This window comes from Dysidea avara, chromosome 8 (assembly GCF_963678975.1).
Source record: "Dysidea avara chromosome 8, odDysAvar1.4, whole genome shotgun sequence".
NCBI lineage: Eukaryota > Metazoa > Porifera > Demospongiae > Dictyoceratida > Dysideidae > Dysidea > Dysidea avara.
Genome location: NC_089279.1, coordinates 24303464 through 24328840, shown reverse-complemented (window position 1 = coordinate 24328840; position 25377 = coordinate 24303464). Strand labels below are relative to the sequence as shown.

General features: G+C 40.1%; 2 protein-coding genes across 2 annotated transcripts in view; both read left to right on the top strand.

Annotated features, from left to right (window-relative positions):
* LOC136262951 (uncharacterized) overlaps positions 1-25377 on the top strand; it is a 245500-nt gene that overhangs the window by 52663 nt on the left and 167460 nt on the right. The window lies entirely within an intron of this gene.
* LOC136263658 (uncharacterized protein MCAP_0864-like) overlaps positions 9615-25377 on the top strand; it is a 71719-nt gene continuing 55956 nt past the window's right edge. Inside the window, exon 1 of the mRNA XM_066058298.1 lies at positions 9615-9722. The gene's annotated coding sequence lies outside the window, so the exon portion shown is untranslated. The remainder of the gene's footprint in view (positions 9723-25377) is intronic.

The window sequence follows — 25377 nt, the reverse complement described above, 5'->3', positions numbered from 1 at the left end:
ATCCAACACAGACGATTGTTTGTGGTTGTTTGATATGCGGAGACCGTTAGTGGTGAATTAGTGATTGCCATGTGTTGTCATTTCAGAATGCTGATTTCTTCGTAACAGTTTTGTATTGCTTCACGAAAATTACACCTTCGTAAAGTGCAAACACGGTAGAAATCAGATATCTATCGAACCTTGTTGAACCTCTTCATCGATATTTTGTACAGTAACCATTCGCTCACATGAAATATTTTCAAGATTCACTTAAGTGCATTGCGTATTGTACATCAGTACACGTGGGCTTGTCCTACCTCCTCTGGGGCTACAGCAAAGTGTGAGTACTTTTTTGGTAATAAAAACTACATATCTTTCCTTCCTATGTCTTTCTTCACATCCATGACCTAGCTAGCACATTGCAATGTTAACATTCACTTTCAAGCAAATTTGTGACCGAATCTGCGAAAACCCGACATACAGTAGTGAACAAAAAAGTTTCCGTTCCGTTGACATTCCATTTCCGTTACGTGCAATAAAAGGCTAAGAAAATGCTTACAGAACAGAATAAAAATGCTAGCATCAGTCTTACCGTTTTTGAAGCATTTGTGAAATTTGCAAACAGTTGTACAAGCCATTGCCAAGTTATTCAAGATGATGAATAATACTGTGCACCATTGGCCAGCAAAATCGTTGCTATGATGCTCCAAGAGTCTGGGATGGAAGCTAGTTGGCAGTTTAACATTCGCGTCAGCTTAAACAAGCCAATATAACACTAAGTGGAATAAATGAACTGTGATATCACCTACAGAAGGTTAGAGCAATTGTTAAACAATTAGTTTTATTCTTTTTTAATCACAGGTTTGTTGGAATGAAGCCACCATGTGCCAGAAAGCAAAACCAGCCAGGATGCTGCCATCTCAACTAATGTCTCCTTTTCTAAAAGTTATATTTTAATGTATGATATATTTCTATATACTTTAACACACTTTTGTCGACCAATTACTGTAAGTAACAAAAATTTTTTCTGTGCAGATAAATATGTAGTGAGCATTAATTAAGGAGAAAGTATGATATTGCAGGTGCTAGTATTTTAGGCAAAGTTTGCTCGAATACTTGTTGCTATACACAAATATGATTTAATACACAATAAAACAGTTGGTTACAAGTCTTCTTCGCTGTTTGTCACAGTCAGCTACTTTCCATGAGCCTCACCTCTTGTAACAGTAAGCAGTAGTGTTCTACATAGAGAAAGACATGCAGTACACATACATTAGTGTGTTAGCATTAGTTATATTCACTTACTTATTAGCAACTCTTCATTCACTCCACTTCCTCTGCAAATAAAACACGCATTCTCAGCAATAATTTAAGAATGACTCAGGGCATGCAGTGCCTGCAAGCTATTTATAATTACATGAGGAAGGTGAAGTTGAAATATCAACATGTACTTGACTAATTACAGTGAGCCATTTTGAAGTACACGTGATAAAAATAATAGTCATTATGCATCGTCATCCTGTTCAAGTATATAAATGCCACGTGTCTCCACTTTGTTGATGCTGACTCCGTGAATATATGAACCATGTAAGTATGAGGAGTGGTCACTACTACATCAGTGTGAATAAGCAGCAGCCGCAATCTACACTTGAGGAAAAAGAAACAAATACATACAAGTTATGATATATGTGCAGGGGGGCCTAGGGTGAGACATGTTGATATTTCAACTTCACCTTCCTCATGTAATTATAAATAGCTTGCAGGCACTGCATGCCTTGAGCCATTCTTAAATTACATTTCGGAAGGCTCAGTTTCCATATCAACATGTAAGTTTGAAGTGCTAGCAGATGACAGGATGGTTGACCCAAATGTTGTTTTGTCCTGTATTTCTCGGTGGTAGAATCGTTGGAAAGTGGTTTCATTGAACCAATCTGCCACATTGAGGATGTCTGCTAATGTGACACCCAACCAAGCAGCTGTTGAACATGCTGCTCCTCTAACTGAGTGAGCTTTAAAAGTATTAATATCAATGCCTGCTTCTTGGAGGCAGGTTCGTAACCACCTAGCAATGGTGCTACTAGTAACTGGTTCGTGTTTTCCAATCCATGACAAAAACAGATAGTTGGATTTTTCAGATCTGAAAGAAGCTGTACATTCCTCATATGTTTGCAGAGCCCTCACTAGGCACAATAATTTATCCATTACATAGTAAGGGAAGAAAAACTCCTTTACTGGCTTCGCTGAGCAACTCTGCTTTGCCAAGTGTACAGGTTGGAATATTGCTCCTTTAGATGTGTATGTCTGGGATTGGATATCCGATTTGGACAGATCAGCTGATCTAGAAGGGCGAGTGAGAGCCATAAGTATGGCTGTCTTAATTGACATCCACTTTAGAGACAGTGTGTTATTTTCACCCAACTGTTTACTGAAGCACAATACTGACCCAACATCCCAAAACTGAGAATACCTTGGCATATGTGGTTTTTCATTAAATGCTCCTTTCATTACCCTGCAAACCAGCGGGTGTTGTCCTATACTCTGCCCTTCCACTCTCTCATGGACTGATGATATAGCTGAACGGTATGCATTCAGAGACCTATATTGGTATCCCTGGGTTTTAAAAGCTCTGCTAGAAAATTAACTACGTCTTCTACTGGTCCAGCAATGGGATTTCTATTCCTTTGCTCACACCAACTAGCCCACTTTGCAAACTGTGAGTTGTAACTACTGTTGGTTTTGTCTCTCCATGAGGAGAGCAACAAGTCTGAAGCCTGTGTAGAAATTTCTCATGAAGCAAAGGATTCCCTGAGAAAGGCCATGCGACCAGTTTTGGCGCTCCCTGTTTCATTATGAACTCCTGGTTGGTTGGGTTCAAGATTAGATCTGGGATACTTGGAAGTTGGCAGGGAGAGTCCTCCAGCATTTCGAGAAATAGAGGAAACCATGGTTGGTATGGCCAGAGTGGTGTCACCAGAACTACTTTAGCTTGTTGTCTCTTTATCTGACTCAGACAACAAGAAATCAGGCACCATAGGGGATTGGCATAACCCCTCGCCTGAGTCCAGATTTGTGTGAAGGAATCTATCGCTTCTGCTTCCGGTTCTGGCCTCCAGCTGTAGAAGTGGGGTAGCTATTTGGTTAGCCATGACACAAATAAATCTATTTGGAGAGGACCCATTGATTGTTGAATTTGTTGGAATACAGATGGATTGATCATCCAGTTGCACCGGTCCTTCATTACTCTGGTTTCTGTATCTGCCACCTTGTTGAGAATGCCATACTCTGCTTGTAATGATATCTGTCTCTGGAGACACCATTCCCATAGTTCCAGAGCTAAGTTGCACAGTTGAACTGAGTGTGTACCTCCCTTCTGGTTGATATAACTCAATACAGAGATGTTGTCCATTTTCAGAAGGACCATGTCCGTTTAGTTTGTGGTAAAGGTTTTGAGGGCCAGAAAGGCAGCTGAAAGCTCCAGGAAGTTGATGTGCTGGGTTGCTTCCTGTATTGACCAGCTCCGCCCTGTACTGGTGTCCCCGCACCTTGCTCCCCACCCCTGGTGTGAAACATCTGATTCTATGATTATCACAGGTTGTGAGGAACAGATTGGTGCTTCCATTGTCTGTCTGTCTAGAATTGACCACCAATTCAGATCCCTGATCATCTCGCTGATCAGAGTTATCTGAGAATCGTACTTGTCTGAGTACCCCAGGGAGTTGTTCTCGGGAATCACTGAGTTGAGTGCCCTCTGTAGAGCTCTGTATTGTAGTGGAGCATGTTTGACAGCTCTGGAGGTTGCTACAGCTTTATGAACATTGCAAGTTTCCTTGCTGAGATTGGTGATGATTTCAGAAGTTTTATTGCCTCCTGTTGTACCTTTCTGCCCTTCTCTGATGGAAAGATAATTGTCAATGTGTTGGAATTGACTTGAAACCCCAGAAATTCTATTAGCTGGGTTGGGGTTAGCAGGGATTTCTGTGTGTTCACCATCAGCTCCAAGGACTCGAACAACCTGCGTAGTAGTGCTGCCATTACCTCTAGTTGGTTCTTGTTGGCATGCATGAATAACATGTCGTCCAGATATACTATCAGGCGCAAGCCCATCTGTCTTAACAGGCCTACCACTGGTTTCAAGGTTTTGGTAAACACTCACGGTGCAGATGACAGGCCAAAGGGGAAACTATGAAACTTGTAGTGTTCCCTTCCCAGACAAACTGGACGTAGCGCTAGTGGCTTGGGTGTATGGAGATTTGGAAATAGGCATCTTTTAGATCCATTTTGATCATCCAATCCCCTTGTTGTAATAGATCTGGTAGGAGGTGTAGATCCTCCATCTTGAAGTGCTCCACCTGCACAAACTGATTGAGAGCCTTCAGATTTATTACTGGACGTTGTCCCCCTCCCTTCTTTTTGACCAGAAATATTTGGGAGACAAAACTCTCTGTGCATGTGGAGGATTCCACTACTGCTCCTTTCAATAGGAGTTCTTGTACTTCCCGAGTCACCAGGGCATATTTGTCCTGAGGTAGGACTTTTGGGGGTGGCTGATATGACTGGTGTGGGCTTTGGGTAAAGTCTATTAAATACCCTTGTACTGTTTGCAGGACCCAGTTGTCCTGTGTCAAGATTGCCCAATTCTGTCTGTGGAAGAATTCCCCCCTTGAGAGAGAGTGACAGACTATATTACTCATGCTGTTCACTAACACCCCAAGGTGTTGATCAGGAAGGACCCTGAAGTGTTGACACTGGTGTAGGGGTAATTGTATTTTGCACATTTAAAAAATTGCCTACTACATGAGTTTCTAGTCATTTCTTTCCAGCTCCTGCAGCTTTTGAACCCCCAGCCTGCCAGCTTTCCTTTCTGCTGGGACCACTGCTTCCTTTGCTGCCACCCCAACGGCCCCACTAGTTCTGTTTCTGGGGGTGGCGCTTTTGAAAAGTTTGGGTTGTCTTGGTCTGGGCAGGGGCGTAGCTAGCCAGAAGGTGATGGAGGGGCAGGCATGCCCCCACGAAACACTCAAAATCATTCATGATTGCAAAAAAGGCTAATGACCCAATGGTGGGCTAGCCAACATACGGTGTTGTATTATTACAGCTGAAATAACTAGCTACGTAACTATTTCAGTACTGACTGCTTCCAATCAAGGTAGCTATATTCGTCGAGCATCATCGCACGTGCCACAACTGTACTCCAACAAATTCATCCACAGTCCCGTAGAGCTAATACTTTAGTGCAAATACAGGTTACTTTACGTTAGCCACAGCCTGTGCTGCAGTCCTAGCACACTGCTGACAGGATTACGTATTCACTCACTTCACTCGGCAAAATTCAAATGCCATGTATTGCACCAAATCCCACCTGTCTTGCTAGCAGAACTTGTAAGCTTGACTGATCCACCTGACTGACTGACTGACTGACTGACAAAGTAAAAACAGACTGCACTGCTGTACGTACAAAGGTTCAGTGTGATCGACTCGATAAAATAAACTTGGTACATTTATTTAGCTAACACTTTATCATCTCGTAGGCAGTAGGTTCGTAGCGTCATTTGGTCTCCTTTGTCACTTGTGAGTTGTGACTCCTGCCGAGGAGAAGCGGGTCACTCTTTTTAGATTCAAAAATGTTCTATCACGCGAGTAATCTAGGCTAAATATAGAAGTATGTCTCTAATATTTTCGTTCGATGGATTCACGAGCGAGTTGAATGTTGTGTGTGCGCATTCACTAGCAACCCCTGGTGATACCGCGTAGTAGTGTACATAATTTACAGTCATTTGCGTGTCAGTTTAATTTTGTCTATGTATCCTTAGTTGTGTATGTATGTTTGTTTGTTTTTTTTGTATATTATTAGTTATTGTATGTGTCTATTGTATGTTTGTTCAGGACTCCACTGAAAATCAGTTTTACTGAGTGGACTCCCTGCTTAAAAATTACAATTACATTACATTACAGTTTAATACTGGTAAACTTGTGACGAAGGTTTAAAAAAAAATCATTTAGTGATGGGGGGGCAAATGCCCCCCCTTGCCCCCCCTTAGCTACGCCTCTGGGTCTGGGTCTTCTATATCAGGGTTGAAGCTTCCAGTCGTTCTTTAGCAATCTCACCAAATTTCGGTCCAAACAGGAAGGGGGCTGTGGTAGCAGTCCTCATCTTTCACTAGCGACTTTAGTTGAGGATTGAGGTGTTGTAGCACTGCTTTCCTCCTTTGAATGGCATGATGTTGGGAAGCATTTCCCAACAATACCAAGGCAGCTCTTATTCCCTGGATGGCCTCAGCCTGGTCTATATCACCTGCATCCACTTTCTCAATAATTGCTGTCAGTGGAGCAGTTACCTCCAGCCAGAGTTTGTGAGTCTTCTGAGTGGCGGCATCAACTCTGATAACATCCTTGGGAATGGTGGAGGCGATGAAACTGTCTAGCTAAGGTACTTTCAGCCACTTACAGTCGGGAAGCCCAAGCTTCGCCTTTTTCTTAGTCCTGGTAGTGTCATCCAGTCTAGTCTTAAACGCTGCCTCAATAAAGGCATCGCCCTCTTCAGAAAGTTTGAAGGTGTCATCACTATCATCATCGCCACCAGGGTTTTCATCGTCAGACAAGTCTGACTCATACCCAGATCATTGCCTCTTACGAGAATTGCCACCTGTTTCATTACTATTCTCTGGTAGAGTGGCATAACCGGATTTGTCGGTCGGTGGGTTGTTGCCACCAATGGCCCCGCTGCTTTTCAATGCCGCCACATCGACCTGAAGTGTCTTCACGCTAGTCAGCAATTCTTTAAATAGTCCTTCAGTAATTGCATTAGTCTCAGTCATGTTGTCGATGTCGGTCAATCCGCGGAGAAATAACTTGCTGTCAAAGCCAAAGAAAAAGCCGGTCAAGTGTAGACACATGGCATTTATATACTTGAACAGGATGATGACGTATTATGACTACTATTTTGTCACGTGTACTTCAAAATGGCTGCCATATGTCACTGTAATTAGTCAATTACATGTTGGTATGGAAACTGGACCTTCCGAAATGTAATTAAAACGCTAGCAAAACGGAAGCGCCTCACCAAAAACATAAAACGCAAATGGAACGGGAACTTTTTTTTGTCCGCTACTGTAATAGCGCATTTTTCAAATTCTTTATTATTGAATATTTATAATCTACTTAGCCAAGTGCATGCTCTGGCCAAGTTTCAGCCTTGTATGCCAACAACGTTTGGAGTTACAGCCCTACAAAGTAGCAACAACAGAAAGATTGATTTGTACAGCAAGTATTGGGAAAATAAATTACAAGTGCTTACAAAAATGACTGTAACTTACAAATGCAATGCAGTCCAGAGTTGCAACTTACACCATCGTGTTCGCCATGAATAGGGGAGTCAATTACATGGTGAGTTTTTCCTCCCACCATCTTTCTTCACCACATACAGAGATGAAATCAGTGAAGAATAATCGATCACTATGAAACAAAGATTTTCGAACTCCTCTTGAGTAGACGAATAAGATGGTACCCATGTTTTTAACATTGCACCCTTTCTTCATCAAGAACAAAGCATTAAACAAAATTTACGAACTACTTTTCAATTACGCAAATATTTTATGCATTGCAATCAATAGCCTATACTGATAATTTAGGCTTGCACCATTATGCCGGGTTTTTGCAGATCCGGTCACATTTGCTTCTTGTAGGTTCACTTTGCCATTGATCTTCAGACTTAGTCTCTGCAATAGTAACCATCGTGTTAATATATGTTAACAAGTATCCAATGTATTCATGTTAACATGAAATCCTATATCATTACCTATATTTAACCACAGTATAATACCAGAGAAACAATGTTGTTGTGTACCACTGTGTACTTGACTTATTGTGAATGCACAAGTGTGCATGTGTATACCATGGAACCTCTCTATTACGGACATTTTGGGATCCAGAATTTTTGGCTACTTATAGCTGTAATATAGAGGTTTTCCTCTTTCAGAGGTAAAAAAATTAATTAACCAGACCTGCTGGGACCAAAATTTTTGTCCTTATTATGGAGGTTTTTCTATTGTGTCCTTAGTTCGAGGAGTTTGTTAAGAGAGGTTCCACTGTATGATGAATAAGAAGCTATGAGGACAGCATGCTATACATGCAGCATGCTATACACTGCCTATATAATAGTTAGATATCTAGAACCAGGGTTCTACAGGATTTAGAAAACTTGAAGGCCCTGAGCTGTAGTGCCTAAGTGCAGCGAGGGTGCTACTAAAGGCTTGAGGATTTTCTAAGTCCCATAGAACCCAGTGGTTCTTGACGTATAACTTATTTAGACTACAACTCGTTATTGTACTTTGAGTTGACTGCTGCTTGTAAACGAGAAATGTATCACAAATTACTAGAAACAAGCCCTCTACACCTCCCTACATGGTGGGACCTCAGCATGGCTGATGCTACCCGTTTAAATGCCCAGGCATTGCCAATGTTACAGACGTGTGCTATATTTCGAATTACTGGACTACAATTCATTATTGCTGTTGTTTTGCCTTGACAGTTGCTTGTAAACAAGAAATGTAGTATTAATTAGTACAAACAAGCCCATTGCACCTCCCTCTATTACAATCACTTTCTATCACCATATCGCTGTGATAATCCTTTCAGAAAGGGCATCTATTTCTTAGTAAAGTTATTCATACGAAGCCACAAAGCTGTTTGTGGTTATTTGTAGGCTTCTTGGTAGTGGTCACCTTAATTACTGACTCATTGCAATGAAACCTTACACCGATTATTCAACTAATTTTGTTAAGAGCTGAGCGAATATTCGAATACAGTAGACCAGTATTCATTTGAGCCTTATCCATTACACTTTGTTGTCAGCTATGTTCAACCCGTTACACACCGTTATGAATCAAGAACTGTTTAAAAAGCATCTCTGCAATCAAAGTAGTCACTGTGAAAAATACAAACAATTTCCATTACAAAGGGAAGCCATCACATGCTACCACCAAATCAACACTTTTCGCTGTCAGCAAAGATGAATGGGACACAAAGGAGGACACTGGTAAGTCCATGAAGAATGCATTGTACGTATATACTGCGGTATGCCAAAAGGCACATCTCAGGCCAAAGCGATGTCGAACAGTGAAAAAATCAAGCCCTTTACCTTAGCCGTTATCGAGTTACACTTGTTTGAATGAATCAGCCATTCATTCAGTTACTGGGTCAGTCAGTAGAAAATTCCATTAATTTTTTTTTTTAAATTCAGTAGCAACTTGTTGAAAGCATTTCGGGCCAATCTGAAGGCTTAGTTTTACCTAACCAATACTGCTTCATTGTCATCTTGGAAAAGTGAGGCTAGTTTTTGGGTGATGTTTTTTGTGGGCCATGCCCACACCTTTGTGGTCCCTACTATATAGTACTATGATATGCATGCATATGTATGTATCTCACAGTAATACTTTAATTGTCTACTTTGAAAATAGAATAATAGAGGTAAGGGAACAACAGATGGATATTTCAAAGGAGACCAGTATTTTTGTTGTCAGCAAGACTGTGGAATGTTTGTATCAATGGACAAGCTATTTGAAGCCAAGGAAACAAAGGTTGAGCACAAGGAAACAAGAGACAAATTGGTTGAACTGCCACTTATTAAAGGTGACATTGTTGTAACATTTGATTGCCAGGGTATTACAGTGAAAGGAAAGGTGCAGTGGGTGGGGAAGAATAAATCTGCTGTGCCTGATGGAACATACATTGTTGGAATTTACACTGTAAGTACATGCTTATATACCAAGACTCACGGTAGTGAGTCGCACGGCCAGTAAAGCAGAAATGCATGCTACAGACAATAAATGACGCGACCCCTACACGTGAGGATTTTACAGGAACAAACTTTGTCAAATTCGGCCTTCCTGTAACTCACCCGTCACATACACTATCCCTCTGAAACTCTAGAGTTGAGCTCATCGTGTCACTAGTAACTACCACACAAACAGTGAAGCAAATCCATGCCAATTGTTTTGTGATCGAGATTGCCGACATCATAGGGTATGTTTCGTTTTTTTTTTTTTGTTTTTTTTGTATGTGGTTAGACGCAACCGCAGGTGTATGCCTTGCGTTCCTTTGTGCATTCTGAACATTGATTGCCCTGCTATCGCTTCAGTACTATCTCGATCGCTTCAAGATTCACATCATCAATTTCACCATACATCATTACCCTACAGTCGTAAGTTCAGCACCAAATGAAGTTTTAGTCATCCTCAGTAGACCTAGAGGCCAAATACAAAACCCATATTGTTGTTTTCCGCAATACTCGCTTGGCATGTAGGGCAATGTGTCTTTAAACTGTTCTAAAAGTTTCGTTGAGATTGAAACATGTTTTCGAGAATGGCTAGTTTGAAATTTGAATTTAGTCACCCCCACGTAATTTGCTCTGTGTAAGAATTTAACTTGGAGTTTAAAGAATGACGCAGAGCACAACTGCAGTCACTGGTTATTGATGAACTGGCACTGTGTGTAGTTAATCAGTGTATGTAGCCACAAAGAAGTGTGCTGCTATAGGCTATAGTCTATAATCTATGGTGCTGCATACCATTGTTCGATTTGAAATTTGAATTTAGTTGCCCCCCACGTAATTTGCTCTCTAAGGGCGCGGCTTTAAGAATGACACAGAGCACAACTGCAGTTACCAGTTGTTGACACAAGCTGTGAGTAATTAGCATATGTAGCTAGCCTAAAAGGAAGTTTGCAAAACCACTTGGTAATTTACAATTGTCACCATGCATTTTATAGCACCCCCACACAAAATTACACATGTAATTACAACATACAGAGGACACGTGAATACCAAACAGTTTTCACAACAATAATGTAAGAATTATACAATAATGTAAGAATTGTACAATAATGACTGTGATATAACTGCTATGAAAATCTTCTCCAGTGGCCCGCCACGGTAGCAAGTCTCACACGACAGCATGTATATTCATCCAAACATAATGGGAGTAACGAGTACGTGCAATGACAACAAGTTGGTATGACTCCATTTGTAGAATCCAGATGAGTGGGTGTGGCTCCAGTATGTCTAAATAGTTAACAAACATTCCTGTTATAAATATCTAATTAAAAACAGCCAAGCTGTAAAAAAAGGAGTGAGGCCCTTGAAAAGGCTACGGTGAAAAAGATGTGAAATCCAAGGTGGCGGCCAAGAAATGGCTGTGATGGTAGTAAAAATTTTAATAATGACAATTCAGGTGAATTTTGGTGCCGCTTGGTCTTGGCACAAAATTCACCTGAATTGTCATTATTAAAATTTTTACCATTAACCCAGAGGAGGTACGACACGAATTAAGCGCTATTGAAAAGAATTCGCAGTGATTGCATTCTTCAAATAATTAAATCACGAAAAATCAATCCATAGACAAGATTTGATGAACTGCAAAGCTACTTAGACACTTGTGCAGTTGATTTTCACTGGTTTTCTCCTCCCAACTTGCTGCTGGGCTTTATTTCGTATGGTTAGTTATTCATCACGTGACGGTTCCTCCAATAGGCTGTGTATATCGAAACTGAACCACTGGGGTTGAATGGGGTAGACTGCACCGTTGGATTAAGCATAAGAAAAGAGTTTGATCGGCACGTATTTTTCGTTGATAACCCCACGAAATAGCTTCCCTGTACAAAACATATGCGCTCACGTGTGCGTGTCGTACCTCCTCTGCCATTAACCTACCATCACAGCCATTTCTTGGCCGCCATCTTGGATTTCACATCTTTTTTCACCGTAGCCTTTTCAAGGGCCGCACTCCTTTTTTTACAGCTTGGTTGTTTTTGATTAGATTTCACTTCTTTTTGTATTTGTATACCCCAAAGCCGGCCTATGGCCAGCTTTGGTGCTTTTTAACCTATATTTTTTTCTTTACTACGGGAAAAAGAAAAAGATGAAGCAGATTTTATAAATACTTTAACTCATTCTGATTTTATCAGTAAATGTACAAATTATGTATATAATGCATATCAAGACACACGGTAGTGTGTCGTGCGGCCCAAGAAGCCGGCGCGCCACACCGTGAGTATATTGACAGGAAGAACGAAAACGTCATTTTCACACCTTTGTATCTAGGTGATCACTTATCTGATTGGAACCAAAATTGCTACACAGTTGCCCGCCAGCCAAGGGAGTCTACATTCCATATTTGAAGGAAATCGCTCCAGCCATTTCCGAGATACGAGTTGCCAAAGTTTCGTTTTTTTTTCTTCGTTTTTTTTTTCTTCTTCTTCGTCTTTTCGCACACTTGCAAAAATTGCTATAACAAGCAAACGCGCACTCCGATCGCCTTGAAATTTGGCACACAGAAAGGGAGTCCAAAGGCGAATCCTAGCATCAAATTTGGTACAAATCCGATGAATGGTTCAGGAGTTATGACCGATTATTCGCGTAAAACAAGATCGATTTGTTGTCACGCCTACAGGGTAAACCGCTTCATGGAATGAGTTGAAAATTGCTATGTAGATGGAGTAACCATCGTAGGAGTGCCTTTTGGTGGTTTGAAAGGAATCGAGATAAAGACCACGGAGATATGACATAAAACCCAACCTGTGTCACAATTACGCAATCGATTTTTATGAATAAAAAAGTATTAGTTTTCACGCCTACTAGGCAAACCGCTTAGAGCAATGAGCTGAAAATCGGTGTATAGCTGGAATAATCTTCATAGAAAGTCCTTGCAGTAGTACAGAAGAATCGGATTACAAACCACTGAGTTATGATTCGAAAGCCAACTCCGTGTAGCAAATGCGAGATCGAGATACTCTAATAGAACAGTCACCCTAATAGAGCATTCGGCTAATTTATTTACTCCATTATAGAATTTTATTACATCACAAGTTATTCTGTAGGGAGTTCAGCTGCAAACAGTTAATCTTATAGACAGTTCAGCAAGAAGACAGTCACCATGTGGAGAGTTAAGCAAATATACCACTATAGAGATTCAGAACATTACAAGTCACACTGAAGAAAGTTCAGCTATAAACAAGTCATGCACTGTGTAGAGAATTCAGCTACAATTAAGTCACTCTCTAGAGAATTCAGTTACACAGAATTCAGCTACACACACGTCACTGTGGAGAGAGTTCAGCTACAAACAAATTACCCTTTAGAGTGATCAGCTACAAACAAAACACTTTGCAGGGTGTTCAACTGCAACAAATCAATTACCTTTAAAGCGATCAGCAATGAACAAATCAACACAAATCTACCTGTAGAGAGATCAGCTAGAAACAAATCACCCTGAAGAGAGTTCAGCTACAAAAAATCACCCTGTAGAGACATCAGCTAGAAACTAGACACAGTGTAAGGAGTTCAGCTACAAGCAATCACCCTGTAGAGAGTTCAGCTAAAACAAATCAACCTGCAGAGAGATCAGCTACAAATAAATCACCTTATAGAGGGTTCAGCTACAAACAGATTACCTGTAGAGAGATCGGCTACAAACAAATCAACCTGCAGAGAGATCAGCTATATACACACAAATCAACTTGTAGAGAGATCAGCTACAAACAAATCACCCTGTAGGGAGATCAGCTAGAAACTACACACAATGTAAGGAGTTCAGCTACAAGCAAATCACCCTGAAGAGAGGTCAGCTACAAAAAATCACCCTGTAGAGATATCAGCTAGAAACAAATCACCCTGAAGAGAGATCAGCTAAAAGAAGTTACCTTGTAGAGAGTTCAGTTGCAAAGAAACCATCGTGTAGAGAGTTCAGCTGCAAACAAATCTCCCACTAGAAAGTTCCACTATGAACATATCACCCTGTAGAGAGTTCAGTTAGAAACAAGTCATCCTGTAGAGAGATCACCTACACTGTTAAAAATAAAGAGTAACCAACACTCTGAGAGTTCCCAGTGTAGAGAGGATTTAACACTCCATGGAGAGTAACCAACACTCTGAAGAGAATAACCATTACTCTGAAGAGTAAGTGGCACCACCTTCAGAGCATGTGTTACTCCCCAGTTACTCCTTTAGAGTAATGGTTACTCTCCAGGGGTGTTAAATCCTCCCTACACTGGGAACTCCTTGAGAGTTGTGGTTACTCTTCATTTTAACAGTGTAGAAGAAGTCCCCTTGTAGAGAGTTCAGCTACAAAGAATTACATTGTAGAGAGTTCAGCTACAAAGAAACTACCATGTAGAGAGTTCAGCTGCAAACAAATCACTTTGTAGAGAGATCAGCTACAAACAAATCACCCTGTAAAGAGATCAGCTAGAAACTAGACACAATGTAAGGAGTTCAGCTACAAGCAAATCACCCTGTAGAGAGTTCAGCTAAAACAAATCAACCTGCAGAGAGATCAGCTACAAACAAATCACCTTATAGAGAGTTCAGCTACAAACAGATTACCTGTAGAGAGATCGGCTACAAACAAATCACCCTGTAGAGAGATCAGCTAGAAACTACACACAATGTAAGGTATTCAGCTACAAACAAATCACCCTGTAGAGAGATCAGCTACAAACTAGACACAAAGTAAGGAGTTCAGCTACAAGCAAATTACCCTGTAGAGAGTTCATCTACAAACAAATCAACCTGTAGAGCAATCAGCTAGAAACAAATCACCCTGAAGAGAGGTCAGCTACAAAAAATCACCCTGTAGAGAGATCAGCTAGAAACAAATCACCCTGAAGAGAGGTCAGCTACAAAAAATTACCCTGTAGAGAGATCAGCTAGAAACAAATCACCCTGAAGAGGGGTCAGCTACAAAAAAATCACACTGTAGAGAGATCGGCTACAAACAAATCAACCTGCAGAGAGATCAGCTACACACAAATCAACTTGTGGAGAGTTCAGCTACAAACAAATTACCCTGTAGAGAGATCGGCTACAAACAAATCAGCCTGTAGAGAGTTCAGCTAAAACAAATCAACCTGCAGAGAGATCAACTACAAACAAATCACCTTATAGAGAGTTCAGCTACAAACAAATTACCCTATAGAGAGATCGGCTACAAACAAATCAACCTGCAGAGAGATCCGCTACACACAAATCAACTTGTAGAGAGATCAATTACAAACAAATCACCCTGTAGAGAGATCAGCTAGAAACTACACACAATGTAAGGAGTTCAGCTACAAATAAATCACCTTATAGAGAGTTCAGCTACAAACAAATCACTCTGTAGAGAGATTAGCTAGAAACTGGACACAATGCAAGGAGTTCAGCTACAAGCAAATCACTCTTTAGTGAGTTCAGCTAAAAACAAATCAACCTGCAGTGAGATCACCTACAAAAAAGCACCTTGTACAGAGTTCAGCTACAAACAAATTACCCTGTAGAGAGATCGGCTACAAACAAATCAACCAGTAGAAAGATCAGCTACACACAAATCAACTTGTAGAGAGATCAGCTACAAACAAATTACCCTGTAGAGAGATCGGCTGCAAATTAATCAACCTGCAGAGAGATCAGCTACACACAAATCAACTTGTAGAGAGATCAGCTACAAACAAATCACCCTGTAGAGAGATCAGCTAGAAACTAGATACAATGCAAGGAGTTCAGCTACAAGCAAAATCACCCTTTAGTGAGTTCAGCTACAAACAAATCAACCTGCAGTGAGATCACCCACAAAAACGCACTTGTACAGAGTTCAGTTACAAGCAAATCACCCTGTAGAGAGATCAGGTAGAAGAATTCACCTTGTAGATAGTTCATTTACAAAGAAACCATCATATAGAGAGTTCAGCTACAAAGAAATTACCCCGTAGAGAGTTCAGCTAGAAGAAGTCACCTTGTAAAGAGTTTAGCTACAAAGAAACCATCATGTACACAGCTACAAAGAAACCACCTGTACAGAATTCAACTACAAACAAATCACCCTGTATAGAGATCAGCTAGAAGAAGTCACCTTGTAGAGTGTTCAGTTACAAAGAAACCATCATGTAGAGAGTTCAGCTGCAAACAAATCACTCTGTAGAGAGTTCAGCAACAAAGAAACCGCCATGTAGAGAGTTCAGCCTCATACAAACCACCTTGTAGAGAATTCAACTACAACAAATCACCCTGTAGAGAAGAAGTTACCTTGTAGAGAGTTCAGCTACAAAGAAACCACCATGTAGAGAGTTTAACTGCAAACAATTCACCTGTAGAGAGTTCAGCTAGAAACAAATCACCCCGTAGAGAGATCAACTGGACGAAGTCACCTTGTAGAGAGTTCAGCTACAAAGAAACCATCATGTAGAGAGTTCAGCTGCAAACAAATCACCCTGCAGAGAGTTCAGCTACAAAAAAATCAAAATGGAGAGAGTTCAGCTAGACGAAGTCACCTTATAGAGAGTTCAGCTACAAAGAAACCATCATGTAGAGAGTTCGGCTATAAAGACACCACCATGTAGAGAGTTTACCTGCAAACAAATCACCTGTTACAGAGAGTTCAGCTACAAAAAAACCATCCTGTATATAGTTCAGCTACATTTCAAGTCACCCAGTAGAGAGATCAGCTGCAAAAAAAATCCTGTGGGGAATAATGAGCATGTAATAAATATATGTATATAATTTGTATAATTACTAATAAAATCAAAAATAATTGAAGTACTAAAATTCTTCTTTAAGTTCTTTTCTTCTTCCTGTGGTAAAGAAAAAAAACACATGGGTTAAAAAAGCCCCCAAAGCCAGCCATAGGCCGGCTTTGCAGTATACAAATACAAAAAGAAGTGATATCTAATCAAAAACAGCCAAGCTGTAAAAAAAGGTGCGGCCCCCATAAAGGCCATGGTGAAAAAAGATGTGAAATCCAAGGTGGCGGCCAAGAAATGGCTGTGATGGTAGGTTAATGGTTACATTTTAATAACGGCAATTCAGGTGAATTTTGTGCCGCTTGGTCTTGGCACCAAATTCACCTGAATTGTTGTTATTAAAATGTAACCATTAACCTACCATCACAGCCATTTCTTGGCCGCCACCTTGGATTTCACATCTTTTTTCACCATGGCCTTTATGGGGGCCGCACCTTTTTTTACAGCTTGGCTGTTTTTGATTAGATATTTATTACATGTCAATTAATCCCCACAGAATAATTTGCAGCTGATCTCTCTACTGGGTGACTTGAAATGTAGCTGAACTCCCTACAGGGTGATTTGTTTGTACGTAGATGAACTCTTTACAGGATTCTCTCTACAGGATGACTTGACTCTAGCTGAACTCTCTGCAGGGTTATCTGTTTGTAGTTGAACTCTCTACAGGGTGATTTGTTTGCAGCTGAACTTTCCGCAAGGTAACTTCTTCTAACTGATCTGTCTACAGGGTGACTTGTTTCTAGCTGGTCTCTCTACAGGGCGATTTGTTTGTAGCTGATGAATTCTCTACAGGGTGATTTGTTTGCAGCTGAACTCTCTACATGGTGGTTTCTTTGTAGCTGAACTCTCTAAAAGGTGACTTCTTCTAGCTGAACTCTCTACAGGGTGATCTTTTCATAGCTGAACTCTCTACAGGATGATTTGTTTGCAGCTGAACTCTCTACATGATTATTTCTTTGTAGCTGAACTCTCTACATGGTGAATTGCTTGTAGCTGAACTCTCTATAGGGTGATCTATTCATAGCTGATCTCTCTACAGAGTGATCTGTTTGTAGCTGAACTTTCTACAAGGTACAGTATCTTCTTCGAGGTGATCTCTCTACAGTGTGAATTGTTTGTATCTGAACTCTCTACAAGGTAATCCTTCTAGCTGATCTCTCTACAGGATGACTTGTTTCTAGCTGAACTCTCTAAAGGGTGATTTATTTGCAGCTGAACTCTCTACAAGGTAACTTCTTCTAGCTGATCTCTGTACAGGATGACTTATTTCTAACTGAACTCTCTACGGGGTGATCTGTTTGTAGCTGAACTCTGTACAGGGTGATTTGTTTGCAGCTGAACTCTTTACATGATGGTTTCTTTGTAGCTGAATTCTCTACAAGGTAACTTCTTCTAGCTGGTCTCTCTACAGGATGACTTGTTTGTAGCTGATCTCTCTACAGCGTGAATTGTTTGTATCTGAACTCTCTACAAGGTGATCCTTCTAGCTGATCTCTCTACAGGATGACTTGTTTCTAGCTGAACTCTCTAAAGGGTGATTTATTTGCAGCTGAACTCTCTACATGATGGTTTCTTTGTAGCTGAACTCTCTACAAGGTAACTTCTTCTAGCTGATCTCTGTACAGGGTGACTTGTTTTTAACTGAACTCTCTACAGGGTTATCTGTTCGTAGCTGAACTCTCTACAGGGTGATATGTTTGCAGCTGAACTCTCTACATGATGGTTTCTTTGTAGCTGGACTCTCTACAAGCTAACGTCTTCTAGCTGATCTGTCTACAGGGTGATTTGTTTCTAGCTGATCTCTCTACAGGGTGATTTGTTTGTACCTGAACTCTCTACAGAATGATTTGTTTGCAACTGAACTCTCTACATGGTGGTTTCTTTGTAGCTGAACTCTCTACAAGGTGACTTCTTCTAGCTGAACTCTCTACAGGGTGATCTTTTCGTAGCTGAACTCTCCACAGGGTGATTTGTCTGCAGCTGAACTCTCTACATTTGTAGCTGAACTCTCTACAAGGTAAATTCTTTTTTCTAGCTAATCTCTCTACAGGGTGAATTGTTTGCAGCTGAACTCTCTGCTGGGTATTTCTTTGTAGCTGAACTCTCTACAAGGTGACTTCTTCTAGCTGATCTCTCTATAGGATGACTTGTTTCTAGCTGAACTCTCTAAAGGGTGATTTATTTGAGGCTGAACTCTCTACAAGGTAACTTCTTCTAGCTGATCTCTGTACAGGGTAACTTGTTTCTAACTGAACTCTCTACAGGGTTATCTGTTCGTAGCTGAACTCTCTACAGGGTGATATGTTTGCAGCTGAACTCTCTACATGATGGTTTCTTTGTAGCTGGACTCTCTGCAAGGTAACTTCTTCTAGCTGATCTGCCTACAGGGTGATTTGTTTCTAGCTGATCTCTATACAGGGTGATTTGTTTGCAGCTGAACTCTCTACATGGTGGTTTCTTTGTAGCTGAACTCTCTACAAGGTGACTTCTTCTAGCTGAACTCTCTACAGGGTGATATTTCGTAGCTGAACTCTCTACAGGGTGATTTGTCTGCAGCTGAGCTCTCTACATTTGTAGCTGAACTGTCTACAAGGTAAATTCTTTTCCTAGCTGATCTCTCTACAGGGTGAATTGTTTGCAGCTGAACTCTAGTTCTTTGTAGCTGAACTCTCTACAAGGTGACTTCTTCTAGCTGGTCTCTCTACAGGGTGACTTGTTTCTAGCTGAATTGTCTATAAAATTAACTGTTTGTAGCTGAAATTCCTACAGAATAACTTGCAATGTAATATAATTCTTTAATGGAGTAAGTTATAAATGTAGCCAAATGCTCTATTAGGGTGACTGTTCTATTAGAGTATCTCGATCTTGCATTTACTACACTTAGTTGGGTTTCGAATCATAACTCAGTGGTTTGTAATCCGATTCATCTGTACTACTGCAAGGACTTTCTATGATGATTATTCCAGCTACACACCGATTTTCAGCTCATTGCTCTTAGCGGTTTGCCTGGTAGGCGTGAAAACTAATAGTTTTTTTATTCATAAAAATCGATTGTATAATTGTGCCACAGGTTGGGTTTTGTGTCATATCTCCATGGTCTTTATCTCGATTCTTTTCAAACCACAAAAAGGCACTCCTACGATAGTTACTCCATCTACATAGCAATTTTCAGCTCATTCCTTCAAGGGGTTTACCCTGTGGGCGTGACAGACCTTCGACCTTATTTTACGCGAATAATCGATCATAATTCCGTGAATGTTCATCGGATTCCTACCACACTTGGTACTGAGATCCGCCTTAATGAGCCCTTCAAGTGTGCCAAAGTTCAGCCCGATTGGAGCACGAATTCGTGTTTTATGGCGGATTTTGCGAAGTGTGTGAAATGAAGAAGTAGAAGAAAAAAACGAAGAAATTAAAACAAAATTTTGTTCGCTCGTATCTCGGAAATGGCTAGAGCGATTTTCTTCTAATTTGGTATGTAGACTCCCCTAACTGGCCGGCACTTCTCTAGCAAATGTGGTTCCAATAGGATTAGGGATCACAGAGCTACATAGGTGTGAAAATTGCGTTTTCTTTCTTCCTGTAAATATACTCACGGTGTGGCGCGCCGACTTCTTGGGCCGCACGTTGGGCCGCACGACACACTATCGTGTGTCTTGATGTGCTAGAGTTGCATTACAATAGTATAGTATTTAAATACAACAATACATAGTCTCCATTGCATCACTATCAAACGACACTAAGTGGAGGATATTGTTACATCTCTTGTATGTACACTCCATCAGTACAACCTGTCTTAATGGCCACCAGTATAGAAAGACAACCTCTCTTGAAAAGCCAATTCCAAATTGAGAATTTATACACTGCTAACTGCTTATTGAGTGAAGGTGGCAATAAACAAGTTCCACCATGATTTATACACATGATCTGATCCTGTATATTCTGTCAGTGGATGAGATCCACTTGGCCAGGACAAAATGTGACCAATATCCTGGATGATACATACTCAACCCACTAATGACCCAGTGGCACAATGGAACTGAGTATTTATAGAGAATACAATTTTATTTCTAAGATGTGTGGACACATTACAACACATTACAACACATTACAACACATTACAACATGTGCATACAAGACATGCTACGTACCGTTTTAGCATTTCAAATCACCACATTATGCACAGACTAGTCAACAATGCTTCATAGTGCCCATCAGTAAACCTGAAGAAGATAAGTTACAAAAATAAAAATGCACATAAGTACAGCGAAACCTCATTAATAGGGCCAGCTCTGGGACCAACAAATTTGGCCTGAATAACAAGGTGGCCTTATTAGTGAGGTCATAAAGTACTGCTTAGCTATATTTGGGACCTACTAGAGGTGGACAATATAACAAGGTGGTCTTATTGAAGAGGTGGCTGCTAAGTGAGATTTCACTGTACATACGGTTAACAATGGTGAACAATATTAATGGTTAACAATATACACTGAAACCTTACTCAGGTCACTTCTTGTGGCAGATTGCTCTGTACACAAAATGACACATTCAGGGATTGTATTTAGATGGATAATAAAGTAATGCATTGTGATTTAAATACTCATGATGTGTCACTACTAGGCAGTATCTGATATGGCTACCATATACACAACACTGCCAAAGCACAACATCACACTCGCTCGCACAGACAATTTTGCTCAAGATTTTAAAAATTGATAATTAAGGGGTGTGGCAACTGTTTCACTTGCAAGACTGTATGGCAGCTGTTTCTCTTCTGTACAAGTGGCCACCAAGACAGGTCCACTGTGGATGAAAGCCAGGCATTAGATATTTGATATTTCATGTATTGAAGGCATTCCAGGGCTTCTGGTAGTCTCAAATCTCACCACAGTTTAACTCAGGCAGTGTTGTGGTCACCACTAAACCCCTGGAATGCTGTGGTATGTTCATCTTATGCTTGGCTACTGTATAGTAGAACTGAAACGGATACTCCATATCACCAAACCAACATAAATCAAGTAGAGATGGTCCAACATAGAGCTGCTCGTTTTGTCACAGGTCAACCATGGAGACGAAATAATAGAGACAGCATCACTAACATCCTTGAAAACTTGCAATGGCCTACACTACAAGAACGTCGCAAATCAGCTAGACTAGTTTTACTATATAAAGTACTACATGATTTATTAATTATACCAAACTGTTATCTCCCATTTAAATCTACTGTATTACAGACCCGACACTCACACAACTTTAAACTAGTACCTTACCAACCAAGAATTGATGTATATAAATATTCCTTCCTCCCAAGAACTGTACCAGAATGGAATAGATTAGATGCTGAGATTATTGAGACTGACTGTGTTGAAGAATTTAAGAAAAATTAGTCCCTTTTATGTATATGGTTAAGTAACTTATCGTAATTGTATATATTTTTATAGTTTATTATTGTAATTGTACATATGTATATAATTAAGTAACTTGTCGTAATTGTACATACTTATATAGTTAAGTAACTAATTGAAATTGTACACATGTAATTGCACATCAGCATTATACCCCTGGAGAGGTCCTGCTGATTAACAATAAATAATAATAAAAACTCTGAAAAATATATATCCTATGGATAATGACTTCATCACTTTCTTCATCAGGAGCTTATAAGGACCGAAAGTGAACATTGTTACACTTTGGGGCTGACAGCCAACTGTCTATGTCTGAAGCAGTGCCTTTGGTGCTCTAACAGATTGGCTTCCCCCTTGCTGCCAGCACTCGCTGTCCCATACGCTGTCACACGCTAAATCCATCTCTATAGCCAGTTAGAACAGCATGCTTCTTACCATTTTAAGGCAGCCACCTCCTTAATAAGCTAGGTCGGAAAATTTTGAATAATGACCAGTTTTCACTGTACTATTAGTGATTAGTGATCATGGAGGATTATTTGATAAGATACTAAGATATACTACAACCTCTAAATATAGTAGTAAAATTTTTACCCTGGTCCAATTTCTAATAATCGTCAGAGATTCTACTGTACAAATACATGTTTTATCATGGTATGTACTAATCACCTTTTTACAATTGAGTTTTACAACACAAATACATGTGTAGTTAAACTCACCAATTGTGTCTCGGTGGCACTAAATCCCTTCAACATGAAAAGACAAGCAATGAGATAACAGCCTCACAAAGATCATATCTGGTGCGCTTAAATATTTAGTAGTAATATAAATTTTAAAGGTGTTTATTTACAACAGGACATAATTACACGCCCCTCTATTGTCTCTGCACATACTTGCCATTTCTCTACTATTCCCATTTCATTTCACAAGAGCTCCTATTGATATGAGTAGGGGCGTGGCTTCTCCGCTTGAATTAGTCAATGCTTGAAGTAGATCGAGATACTCTAATAGAGCAGTCAATCACTCTAATAGAACAGTCCCGTTTCTACAAGTGCTGTATTTATATATTGTAAAGTCTGTAAGTAGCTAGTAATTTAAACTATCTAGGCAGAAGTTGTAACTATGTTGTAAAATTGATTGCTGTGTTACAGCTGTTTTGTGACTGCTCTACTAGAGTATCTCAGTTGATTGTTTTAATGCAGTACAAGATGAAAGGCAAAGTGTTACTAAGGGTTTACTAGTTAAAATGGGTGTTAGTTGACTACAGTTGCATGCCACTAAAATTACAGTTGTATTTTAATATTCTGTCACTGTAATCTGGGGTTTCTGTCAAAACCATGGAAACTCATCTACTGTTATCAACAGTGTATGCTTATATTCTAACAAAAAGTATTGAAATCCCATCCAAAAACAGCTTATAGCTGTAAAAAAGTGTGTCCAAGTAAAGCAGAGTTAACTGCGACAAAAGTAATGATATCATACTGCGGCCATGTGCGAGGTGTGCAAGTTGTAAAATTAATATTAGCAAATAAGATATACAATATTATTGTTAAAGTGTTAATGAGAACTATGTGATGCTGCTAGTTCTTAAGTGTGTGAGCATCTTCATAAATGCCACACAAATTTGATTCTCAATAAAGCAATGTGTTTAGATTCTCTGATAGCAATAAATAGTTTTGAGTTTGGCTGCCTTTCCTTTGTTCATAGCATTGCCGTATACAGAAAAGGCGGCCAAACTCAAACTGTTTATTGCTATCAGAGAATCTATACACATTGCTTTATTGATAATCAAATTTGTGTGGCATTTATGAAGATGCTCACACACTTAAGAACTAGCAGCATCACATAGTTCTCATTAACACTTTAACAATAGTATTGTATTATCTGATTAGCTAATATTAATTTTACAACTTGCACACCTCGCACATGGCTGCATTATGATATCATTACTTTTTGTTGCAGTTAACTCTGCTTTACTTGGACGCACACTTTGTTTACAGCTATAAGCTGTTTTTGGATGGGATATATATTTTTGTCATATCGTGTTGTAACTGTTATATTCTACATCCCAGTAGATGAAACGATTATAGATAGCAAGGTATAGTGAAACAGCACCTGTTGAGTAGACATCCTTGATGGATCAGACGTTTTAGATTCTGTAGTGGTGCCACGCCCATCTACTCGTGATTAGTGAAGGAGACAAGAGCTCATCGAAAATCCTCCTTGCTAATTCTAGGCTCTTGTCAGTATTAGAGACTTGAAATCCTTGATGGATCAGGCGTTTTAGACTCTATGGTGGTGCCACGCCCATCTACTCATGATTATTGGCGTTAGTGAAGGAGACAAGAGTTAGTGAAGGAGACAAGAGTTCATCGAAAATTGCTCAGGTGAATAATTGTTGGTTGATTTAGGCGCTTGTTATTAGAGAATTATTTACCGTTTAGATAAGGATTTCACGGAATGTGTGAAGTTACACCATATATGGTAAGCGTAGCCACAAAGTGTGGTATATCAGTTATACATACCACAGGTATATCAGTTATACATACCACAGGTATATCAGTTATATACCACAGCGTGGCGCTTTTGATCTCAACCACAGGTGTGGTATATGTAATATATAAACCATGGCTACGAGGTGTATTGCACTTATCAACAGTAAACTTCCGATGACTGAGGAGGAGGGGTGTATATAAGTGCGATACACCGAAGTGAGCCATGGTTCATAGGATATATACCATGTTTCTAAATTAATCCGCACTATATTACTTACTAACAACCCATATGCATACAAACCAACTTAAAGTATATACTTTCACTTAATTTGCCATAGTTTGGCATGGTAGACACACTGGTAGCGTTCCTCTTGCAATTCAGCACACAATGAAGAATCGAATTGATTGTGGGACTTAGTAAACATATCTCCGTATATTCCCAGGACTTGTCCGTTCATATCAACAAACGTAGGAGCAACGTTACTTGCTGCAAGCCATCATTGAAGTCGCGAGGTATGGTTATAAAATAAATCCAGTGGTTGGACTCTTACTGGCTGGGGTGATTGATCACCTAGCGTGACAAAGACTATTAGCCTGAGTCATCTGGGTGATTAGTCATGCTAGTGTGGGCGTCGTTCGTCCGCCCACGTTGGGCTATCAGCCCGTAATCATGACACAGTAATGTATCACATGACTTCCCAGGTGGGTATATATATACTTACCTGGGTGATTATATATATACTCACCTCAGGTAGGTATATATATATACTCACCTGTGGGGTTGGGGTGTAAATGTCCTATATGCAACCAGCGGCACCTTTGAAATTTCACGTGATCATGATAGTTATACCACGTGCACAAGTGCTTTGCCTGATATATACGCACAAGCACGAGGGCCGCAGGCCCGAGTGCGTATATATAGGCAAAGCATGAGTGCCCATAGGGGTGGGCGGTAT